Source organism: Nicotiana tabacum, chromosome 22 (genome assembly GCF_000715075.1).
Source record: "Nicotiana tabacum cultivar K326 chromosome 22, ASM71507v2, whole genome shotgun sequence".
In the NCBI taxonomy this organism is placed as follows: domain Eukaryota; kingdom Viridiplantae; phylum Streptophyta; class Magnoliopsida; order Solanales; family Solanaceae; genus Nicotiana; species Nicotiana tabacum.
In genome coordinates, this window is record NC_134101.1 from 90,954,030 (window position 1) to 90,965,935 (window position 11,906).

Sequence of the window (11,906 nt, forward strand, 5' to 3'; positions counted from 1 at the left end):
TTTTAATATTTAGCCTTTATGTCTATTAGTTTAAAATATTAAATCCCCACTCGCCCCGCCCCACATTATTTTTTTAATTTAAAAATTGAACCCGCCCCGCACCCGCACCGCCCCATTGCCTATCCCTGAGGCTATAGATTTGGTAACTACTCTCACTTTTTCATTTCTTTGCTTTTACTTTCTTAATATGAATTATATATTTGAAGTTAGCAGTGAGTAAGGTTTCTCTATCTTTAATTAGAGGGGTGTGGTTTGAAAACGAATTATGGAAATGAATAATTTCTTGATAGGGAGGCCTCTCTTTGATAGGTTTAAAAGACCGAAATGCCTAAAAGAAAAAAGAGTTACCATGAGCATGGTGGCATTGTCTCTCTTTTTTTTTTTTTTTTTTTTTTGATTACTTTTACCTTGATCATCAATTTACTATAACACTTTTGTTTCATATAAACTTAACTAAAAACCGATCATGCAATCAGTACAATAATAGCAGAATGAATTTACATGATTTGATCATACTAGTTTGGATTCGACTTATTTTCTTCTTTTTTCTATTTTACTTCTGATAATTTTGGATATCATGATTTGGGTACTCTTTTTCATGGTTTTAAAATTTTAGTTGGTAAACAGAAAAATTTAGAGGTACTAGATTTTTTATCATATTAGACCGGAATAAACTTAAATAGAGTAACATGAATAGTAAGAATTCGTATATCTAATTCTAATTTACTTGAGATTGAGACGTAATTATTTTTATAATTGTTGGTTATGTATAATTGCATTTTTCTTTCAACAGGAAAACGTACCACTAGAGGAGGTTTTCCAGAATCTGAGGTGTAGCAGAGAGGGGCTTACTTCTTAAGATGCTCACAGGAGACTTCAAATTTTTGGTTATAATAAGCTTGAGGAGAAGCATGTATACATTTCTCTCTTATTTTCATCTTAATTCATCTTCTTTATGCAAATCACTATCTTTGGAATTATGAGTTAATTTGGGTTATTTGATGGAAAGTAGCAGCTAATAAGTATAAGTAGTAAAAATAGAAGCAAATCCAAATTTTGAATTTTGATTGGTTAATCCTTCAAAATTTCGAATATTAAATAAATTATATTTTTTTACGTATATATTCGTATTCCGTATTTAAAATATTACGTTAGGTTGGCACATAGCTGATAAGCTACATCCGACCCAATGAAAAGCATTTATAAGTGTGAAATTAATTTTATAAATAATCTTTTATGTATTTAGATAGAACTGGTGAAATAATAATACGTAACATATTTTGTGACTTAACTTTGAGAATCATCTCTGGCATTTGCAGGAAAGTAAATTCCTGAAGTTTGTAGGATTTATGTGGAATCCACTTTCATGGTCATGGAAGCTGCAGCAATTATGGCCATTTGTCTTGCATATGGAGGAGTGAGCTCTTCTTTCTTTCTTCTTTTTTTAATTGAATTTAAGTTATATAATTCAATAGTTTTATAACAATTATATTAGTAAAGTATTTCATTTGTTGAGTATGTAGCTTTCCATATTTCACTTTTCTATTTATGATTATATGTAATTATCTATTGGATAATTTATTAGTATGAAACTTACCAACATATATAAGTTACTATAACTCTAATTATTAGTTTAACTTTTATGCAAACTACTTATAGGAAATTACATGTAATTTTGTAATAAATAGTATTTGATAATCTGATAAAAGTAATAATTAAAAAAATATTATAATAAGTCAAATTATCTAATTTTTATAATAAGTGTTAATTGATAACCTGATAAAATAGTATTTCCTCCGTTCCAGTTTATGTGAATCTATTTTCTTTTTGGTCCGTTCCAAAAAGAATGATCCCTTTCGAAATTTGGAGACAATTTAGCTTAAACTTACAATTCTACCCTTAATGAGAAGCTTTTATAATCACACAAATACTCTGGACCCCTTTTTAACTTGTTTAGTACCACAAATTCCAAAAATATTCATTTTTTCTGAAACTCCGTACTCAGTCGAACATGTTCACATAAATTGAAACGGAGGGAGTAACTAGTAATATATTATAAAAGCTTAAACTGCAGCAAACAAAAATTCTTGCATAACTTAAAAAGTTCAAATTTTATGCACAGAAGGAGTAAAAATATTTTTACTATCAAGTTACTCATAAAACTAGTTTCTGTGATAAACATTTATGACTACCTTTTAGGTCCTTTTTTCTTCTTTTTTTATTTGTCCCCCCCCCCCCCCCCCCCCGCTCCCTCCCTCCCTCACCCACCTATCTTTTTTGATTAATTGGCGAAGAGGTACTTTGAAAAATACTTCGTAATGTCTTCTACTCTGTCAATTTCATTTTCATTTCCGCCCGTTTTCTCTGCTGACTAAAAATTCCAGTCCTTTTTCTGATTTTAATTATCATTTCTTTTTTTGGGGAGCAGGGGAAGCCACCTGATTGGCAAGATTTTGTTGGGATTATTTCCCTTCTATTGATTAATTCGACGATTAGCTTCATAGAGGAAAATAATGCTGGTAATGCTGCTGCTGCTCTCATGGCCCCGTCTTGCTCCCAAAGCTAAGGTAAATAAAAAATGCGGATGCAGTGGTACTTCGAGTTAATTTTTTAAATGATTATTCAACTTATAAGAAGTTAATTTCCTACTATGATCATACATATGAAGTAAAATGTTGTAGGTTCTTCGAGATGGAAAATGGTGTGAAGAAGATGCAGCAGTTGTTGTTCCAGGTGACATAATCAGCATTAAACTTGGGGATATTGTCCCTGCTGATGCCCGTCTCCTTGATGGTGATCCACTGAAAATAGACCAGGTAAACATGTATTATAAATATTCCTTCGGTCATGTTATTATTTCACATTTACATTACAGTAAAGTTATTAAACTTTACCCACTTTAAAAATAAAGTCATGAATCAATTTTTTGTCAAATTAAAGTAACAAACTTTACAGCTTGGGGTTTTGGTCTAGTGGTATAAACGCAATGTGTGATGGTCTGGTTTTGGTGCACGTAACGGGTTTGATCCCTGGCGTAAACAAAATACCTAATTTACGTGGATAAGAGTACAAGGAAGACCCATTATCCACCTGAGTTTTCAACCTTGCCCCACCGACCCTCAAAAATTTCTCAGTTATCAAAGGTTCACTCAACCAACCACTCAGGTGGTATTAGCTGGGGTGGGGGGGTGGGGTGGGGGGTAACATACCCATTTAAGACTTCATGATATACATAAGTTATTAAATTACATCAAATATCCAAAAAGTATTACACTCTATTCATCCAAAATCTTCCTACCACAATATTCTAATTTGGAATACAATGTTTAAAGTAAACATACCACAATATTCTAAATTGGAATACATTATCCAAAATAAACATACAATGTATTCTAATTTGGAATATAGTATCCAAACCAAACATATCACAATTTTCTAATTTAGAATACAATATCCAAACCAAACATGTACAGTATTCTAATTTGGAATACAATATCCAAACCAAACATATTATAATTTTCTAATTTTAAATACAGTATTCAAATCAAACATAATATAGTATTCTAATTTGGAATATAGTACTCAATCAAACATACCACACAATATTCTTATTTGGAATAAGGTATTCAAACTAAATATACCACAATATTCTAATTTTGAATATAATATCCAACTCAATCATACCATATTATTCTAATTTGGAATACAGTATCCAAATTAAACATACCACAATATTCTAATTTAGAATACACAGTATTAAAATAAATTCTAATTGTATATGGTGTTAACTATTGTTTCCAGTGGGCATACCACATGGATTTGTCTAAAAAATTATTATTCAAGGGTTGAGTGAGTTGGTTGGGTGAGTGGTTTCCCACAAGGGAGACCTGAGATCAATTTCCCTCACCAACAGCCTCCTCAGCCAGAGCTCGTGGTACCGGGCTCGCCTAGTGCGGTTTATATCTCCTGTGTGATTTACGAACTACTGCACAGTGAGCAGGTTACCCAGTGCGCGTCAGAAGGGTAGCGACTATCGGTTTCCTAAGAATTTTTCAAAAAAAAAAAACTAATAAACTTTACTCATCAAGGTGGCTTTACTATTATAATGAGTAAAGTTTTGTGACTTTAGTATTGTTATAGTAGTATTGTTGTAGAGGTAAAAGTTGAGTGACACAGATTTTTGTGATTGCTATTACCAGAGGCGGACTACATGGAGAGTAGAGGGGTCACCGGAACCCGTTATCCTCAGGCAAAAACCGTGTATATATATATTTGTATATACGTCAAGGACCCCTTAAATAATTTTGATGTGCACCCTCAAACACAATAGATGGATTGCCTGCTGGTTTAACATTCTGCATTTAGCTCCTCCCTCACTAGATGATTTGAAGGTGTAACATGCTGCATTTAGCTCCTCCCTCACTAGATGATTTGGGTTCAAGACCCAACACCAACGCTATATTCCATTAGCAAGAAGCCAGTCACCTTCTTTGTCCTGATAACTAAGTTATAAGCATTACCATTTAACGTCTGTCGATTCAAGCGACTGAGACTCTGCTTGGACTGCTTAACAAATCTTTAATCTTAATCTTATTTGACTAAGTTTTTGATGTTTTTGAACATCCTTTCGTTCAATAACTCATAATCATTAAGTTTTCACGGAGTTAGCACACCAGATTTTGCGTTACTAGCTGACATATCTATACTGGGTCCGCCTCTGGCTATTACTGTGTGTAAAATCCAGTATGATACCTGAAATTTATCTTTACTCTTCCTAGAGTTAAATTCTTGTCTCTTCCTTTTTTTTTTGGGTCCTGCAGTCAGCTCTAACAGGGGAGTCTCTTCCAGTGACAAAAAGCCCTGGAGATGAAGTATTTTCAGGATCTACATGCAAACAGGGTGAGATTGAAGCAGTGGTCATTGCCACAGGTGTCCATACTTTCTTTGGAAAGGCTGCTCACCTTGTCGACTCCACAAATCAAGTCGGGCATTTTCAGAAGGTATGGACTATGCTCTAAAAATCCAGTTCTTTTGGTCAAAATTTGGATAAATATTTGGTTGAAGTTCAAAAAAAAAAAAAAAAGAAGAGAGTATGTGATGTTGAAGTTGAAAAAAGAGTTTTGGAAGTACAGGAGTAAGCATTGTTGTTTATTTCTAGGCTGCTTTTGCATTCTCTATTTTGCTCATTATATGCTGACCTCATTGAATTTCCTTTTTCCTGAGTAACCGTCTAATAATTACTTTCATAGTTCCATGAGGCACTCTCTCTTCCTTTTTTTGGTTAATGGAATTTGCCTCTTTATATTGTTTAGGTCTTGACTGCAATAGGGAACTTCTGTATTTGTTCCATTGCCTTGGGGATGATCGTGGAAATCATTGTTATGTACCCCATTCAACATAGAGACTACCGTCCAGGAATTGACAACTTGCTGGTTCTTCTGATCGGAGGTATTCCAGTTGCGATGCCAACTGTTCTATCTGTAACGATGGCAATTGGCTCCCACCGTTTGTCTCAGCAGGTTGGTTTTCTAAGTGGTCCATTTGGTTCTAATTAAATTTGTGTTAATTTTGAAGGTTTTGTTATATGAAGTGTCATTTTCGTTGTCAATGCGGCAGGGTGCCATCACTAAAAGGATGACTGCCATTGAGGAAATGGCGGGCATGGACGTGTTGTGCAGTGATAAAACGGGAACCTTAACATTGAACAAATTAACCGTTGACAAGAATCTAATTGAGGTCGGTGACTTTCTACCCCTCGGCGTCATGTTACTAAAATATATACCTCTGAAGTTTCAATGAAGCATTTTTCAAGTGTAGGTGTTTGCAAAATGAGTGGATGTTGATACTGTGGTTCTAATGGCTGCTAGAGCTTCACGGGTGGAAAACCAAGATGCAATTGATGCTGCCATTGTGGGGATTTTGGCTGATCCAAAAGAGGTAATCAGCTGACGGCTGCTTTGTTAGTGCTCACAATATATAAACTTTTTGCTGTTTGTTATAAGTAGCATCCTTATATATCTAACCTCTGTCCTTCTACCCTATAATTTATGTACTTAAAAGGCGAGAGCTGGAATTCAAGAAGTTCATTTCCTTCCATTCAATCCAACTGATAAGCGCACAGCTCTAACATATCGTGACAGTGAAGGCAAAATGCATCGAGTCAGTAAAGGTGCCCCTGAACAGGTAAAGGGTAAACTGCTTCTGATTTCATATCTTGATAGTTTGCATTGCCAATGCTAATGTCTTGGTTTCTAGATTTTGAACCTTGCACACAATAAATCTGACATACAGCACAAGGTACATGCTGTCATTGATAAATTTGCTGAGCGTGGATTACGTTCTCTTGCAGTAGCATATCAGGTAATATATATTCGTTTTCCGATTTCTCAGTTAGTTAATCCATACGAACTCTTTGCATTCAGTTTCTTCTGTGTTGTCATTTTGAACTGGATGCCAATAACGTTTTACAGGAAGTTCCTAAAGGAAGAAAGGAGTCTCGAGGAGGTCCATGGCAATTTATTGGTCTCATGCCTCTTTTTGATCCGCCAAGGCATGATAGTGCAGAGACAATTAGAAGGGCCTTAAATCTTGGCGTGAATGTGAAAATGATCACTGGTACTTATATCTTTGTAGTATTAATCAGTTGTTTCTTTAGTTAGTTGAACAATGTTATGATTGTAGTACACTGATAACTAACATTAGATTGTTTTGAAGTACAAAGCAATTAAACTATGAATAAGAAAGTTGGCAACCATATAGATTTATTTATCAGCTCTTCCTTACCTGTTGCTATATTTAGCCTGTCCTTTAGCTTCTTAAACTATGGGCATCAAATTAGTCTTTATGTACGAGAGCTCTAATGTTATGTTAAAGCGGATGCGAGAAAGATGTCAAAAATTGTAACGACCCGACCGGTCGTTTTGAGCTTTTGCATTTCGCTCGCCAGTTCTCGGGCATGACTTACCTCGTGTAATGTAGTATGACTTAAGTAAATCGTTTATTTTGGTTTTCAGGATAATCAGAATAAACTTAGAAGAATAGTTCCCAGTTTGAAGCTTGAGATTTGAAAGGGTTGACCAATATTTGACTTGTTTGTATATGATCTCGGATTGGAATCTTTATGATCTGGTTAGCTCCGTTAGGTGATTTGGGACTTAGGAGCATGATTGGAATGCATTTTGGAAGTCCGTAGAAGGTTTAGGCTTGAATTGGCGAAATTGAGATTTCGGCGTTTTCCGGTTGATAGGTGAGATTTTGATATAGAGGTCGGAATGGAATTCCGAGAGTTGCAGTAGCTTTGTTGTATCATTTGGGATGTGTGTGTAAAATTTCAGGTCATTCAGACGTGGTTTGGTTCAGTTTTTGATCTAAAGCGTAATCTAGAAGATTTTGGGATTCTTTTTTTTTTGAAAAAGGTAACAATTATATTCTTCAACACCCAAAAAATGGGGCTGGTATCTAATATTTACAAGTACAACCCTTGAAAATCTTACAGAGAATAAAAAAGGTCTAGTAGTGATTCTACATCACCTATCAACTGTTCTTTACACCAAATATGAAAAAGAGAAATACAAGAACTCTTGATTTTCTGTGTTGAACTGCTCTTGCCTTCAAAACATCTTGCATTCCTCTCCTTCCAAATTGTCCACGCTGAAACAATCTTCCACCATTCCTTGTGACAAGTTCTTCCCCTAATACTGTTCCAGATGCATATCAGGCCAATGGTGTCTTTGGGCATTACCCAAACAATACCAGCTAATGCTATAAAGAGTTGCCAAAGTTGTCTAGTAATAACACAATGTAAGAAAAGCTGCTCATTGGTTTCATCTTCCTGTTGACATAGAAAGCAAGTAAAGTTGGTCTGAATACCTCTTCTTTGGAGAATTTCTAGAGTGAGACAGGCTTTTATTACACTAACCATGAAAAGAAAATAACTTTGAATGGTGCTTTGATCTTCCAAATCTTTTTCCAAGGCCAAGGATAGTTGGGGTGTCCTTTTGATGATAGATAGTTGTATGCAACCTTGACTGTAAATTTAGAGCCCTTGCCTCCTTTCCATGTAAGAGAATCCTCCGCCTCACTTAATCCTACAAAACCTTCTAGCACTTTGAGAATCTCAGTAGCTCTAGTGACTTCCCAGTCATTGAAAAGCCTTCTAAAAATTAGGTTCTAGTCCTGGGAGTTCCAAGTTTCTTCTACTGAGGCATTAGGCGTAGTGGTGAGATTGAACAGATCAGGAAAAAGATCTTTTAATGCTTCGTGACCAATCCAATCATCATGCCAAAATGATATCATCCTCCCATTTCCTATCCTAAAGCTTGTGTTTGTTGTAAATTCCTCCCATAGATTCCTAATGGCTTTCCAATTGCCAACTCCATAAGGAGTTCTCACTGGTTTGGTGCTCCAATGTCCTGATTGCTCGTACCTGCAGTTGACAACTTGTCTCCATAAGGCTTGCTTCTCAGTATTGAATCTCCATAACCATTTCATTAAGAGACTCTTGTTATGCAAACTTAAGTTTCTAATGCCTAGACCGTCAATTCTCTTGCTAGATATGAGAGTATTCCAATTAACAAGATGGGAGCCTTTGGACTCCCTGTTGCCTTCCCAAATAAAGTTCCTTCTCAGTTGGTCAATTCTTCTCCTTACTTTGGCTGGGATAGGAAATAAGGACATGATGTAGGTGGGTAGGGAGTCCAGGACAGAGCTCACTAAAATGATCCTTCCCCCTAGGGATAAGTATTGTGATTTCCACCTTGTAAGTTTCTTTTCACATTTATCTAGTACCCCTTCCCATATATCTGCAGCTTTGTTCTTGGAACCCAAAGATAGTCCTAAGTACTTAGTTGGTAAATTTCCTACTTCACAACCCAAAATGCCAGCTAGAATTGGACTGTTTGGAACTGCATTAATAGTCACCAATATGCTCTTTCTCCAGTTAACATGAAGGCCTGAGATACCTTCAAAGACTGTGAGAACCAGCCTCAAATGCATTAGCTGGGCAGGTTTAGCATCACAAAGAACTAGAGCATCATCTGCATACAATAGATGCGAAATCTCCATGCTATTAATTCTATTCTGAACTTCAAATCCCTTCAAGCAACCACTGATAGTAGATGCTCTCATCATGCTACTCAACCCTTCCATGGCTAAAATAAATAGGAAAGGAGATAAAAGATCTCCTTGCCTTAAACCCCCCATTGAAGAGAAGAAGCCTTCAGGAGATCCATTAATCAAGACAGAAAACTTCACTGTACTGATACAAAAAAAAGATCCATTTAAGCCATTTATTCCCAACCCATAACTTTCAGAATATTGATCAGGTACCTCCAATTAACATGATCAAATGCTTTTTCGATTTCTAGTTTGCATAGGATCCCTGGTTTCTTCTCCTTCTGTCTAATATCAACACATTTATTAGCTATGAGGGCAACATCCATGATCTGTCTTCCCTTGATAAAAGTCATCTGATGCTTGTTCACCATTTTATCTACCACTTTCTTAAGTCTTTTTGCTAGAGTCTTGGAAATAATCTTGTAGATTCCCCCAATCAGACTGATTGGTTTGAAATCTCTTAATTCCTTGGCTCCACTCTTCTTGGGTATAAGCGCCACGTATGTGGAATTTAAACTCTTCTCAAAAATTCCAAGAGAGTGAAAATTCGCCATAGTTTGTAGGATGTCGACCTTCAAAAATTCCCAGCATGTAATGAAAAACCCCATCGAAAAACCATTAGGACCTGACGCTTTGTCTATGGAACATAGCTTTAAACTATGGAGAACTTCTTGTTCCTCAAAAGGCCTCTCAATCCAACTTTGCTCCTCATCTGTATTTGAAGCTAAATTCTGAGGAGTAAAATTAGGCGTCCAAGCTTCTAACTCAGAGTATAGCTGTTTATAAAAGGAGATGATTTCTCTTTTAATTTCTACTGGATCAGAGACTTCAATCCCATTAATCTCCAACTTGTCTATGGTATTGAATCTCATATGTGCATTGGCCATCTTGTGAAAGAATTTTGTGTTCTTATCACCCTACTTTAACCATAGAATTCTAGATTTTTTCCTCCAGGAGGATTCTTCATATTTGGATATTTCCTCAAAATCCAAAGCAATGTTGGGTTTTTGTATCAGTTCATCATCAGTGAGGTTTCTTTGTTCCTGCAAAACATCAAGAATGGTTAGTTGGTTCAAAAGCTCTGTCTTCTTCTTTGCTAGATCCCCAAAGTTAGCAGCATTCCACTCCTTTAGTTTAGCTTTCAGGAGTTTCAGCTTTGTTGCTAAAATAAAGTCTGGGTGTCCTTGTACCGCAAAAGATAACCACCAAGCTTTAACCATTTCTTTGAAGCCGTCAACCTCCAACTACCAATTTGCAAATTTAAAGTATGAAGGTTTCCTTTGTTCCCAATCATCACAAGTTAGCTTAATAGGACAATGATCAAAAGTGATTCTTGGTAGAGTAGATTGTCTAATATTCCTAAAGTGTTCATCCCATTCAATGGAAAAAAGAAATCTGTCAATTCTCGAAGCAATCCCCTGATTGTTCCCTTTGTTCCAAGTGAAGGAACCCTCCAAAAGTGGTGGATCTACTAACTGTAGATCATTGATTGTGTTAGAGAAATCTCTCATAGCTCTGGTGAGACGGTGATTGTTGCTTCTTTCATTTGAGTGTCTGGTTGTGTTGAAGTCCCCACAGACCACCCATGTCCCATTACAAAGTCCTCTTGAGGCTGCCAACTCCCACCATAAGTCTTGCCTCTCAATTCTGGAATTTGAGGCATATACCCCTGTGATGAACCATGAAAAATTGTGGTCTATTGTAGTCAATCTACAAGAGATACTCTGACTTCCAGAAATAATCAACTCCCCTTATAATACCCTTTTATCCCACATGATAAGAATTCCCCCACTAGTACCAATGGCTTCAAGATTGACAAAATCCACCCATCTACTCCCCCATAAATGTCTGGCAACACAAGATATATCACCTTCTATCTTTGTTTCTTGAAGAACTACAACATCACATCTCCATTCATTAAGAGCAGTTTTAATAAGACCCCTTTTCTCCCCATCATTCAATCCCCACACGTTCCATGATAGTATGTTAATCTTCATTAATCAACTTTGAGGGTGCCTCTCCCCCTAACCCTAGATTGCCCATCTTTATATTTGATGCCTGATTTTAACCTCTCTAATTGCTTCTGACCTTTTGGTTTAACTACAGTGTTACTTTGGGTAGTGATATCTTCCATCTTCTTATGCCTTCTACTGTCAATCTTCATGAATAAAGACATGGCATCCCCTTCACACCCTTCAAAATCAACCCAAAATTGCTTATTTAGTTTGATAACATTCATATGCACCCACAGTGAAGCTTCTTCTTCTGCCTTTTGAATTTGCATGTCAATTGGAATAGCTTCTTCATCAATACATGTAGATGGATCCCCAAAAATAACCAGTTGTTTGCTACCATCATCTGTATGCAAAGAATCCCCTTCTTTAATGAGTTGATCTCCCTGGACCAAATGCAAGATTAGAGGAACCTGAGCCAAGTCCTCTTCGATGCCTAGAGTAGAGAAATTAGAAGGAGAAGAAGAACTAAGTTCCAAAAGCATAGGATCATAGTGGTCTTCCTTCATCTCTTCTGTCTGCTCCTTCGAAGATAGAAACATCGATGCTTCCAAAGATGGCAATTGAGGTCCAGAAATTTGCCTCATGTCTATTAGGTTATTAATAATAGGCCCATTAGAGTCTTTAGAAGTTGGGCCATTAGAATCCTCATCAATTGGGCCTTTAGAGATAGCCACATGTGGTCCCTCAAATTCTTGGATCTGCATCTGCATCTTCAATAAAGGATCAAAAGAATTGGGACCCACACTATTTAATTCCTCAACTTGGGTTATTAGTGTT

The 11,906-nt window shown here is 36.3% G+C and overlaps 1 pseudogene; it reads left to right on the forward strand.

The window, feature by feature from the left end:
* Positions 1-2,371: 2,371 nt before the first annotated feature.
* Positions 2,372-11,694, forward strand: LOC107798093 (plasma membrane ATPase 1-like; annotated as a pseudogene).
* The last annotated feature ends 212 nt before the right edge of the window (positions 11,695-11,906 follow it).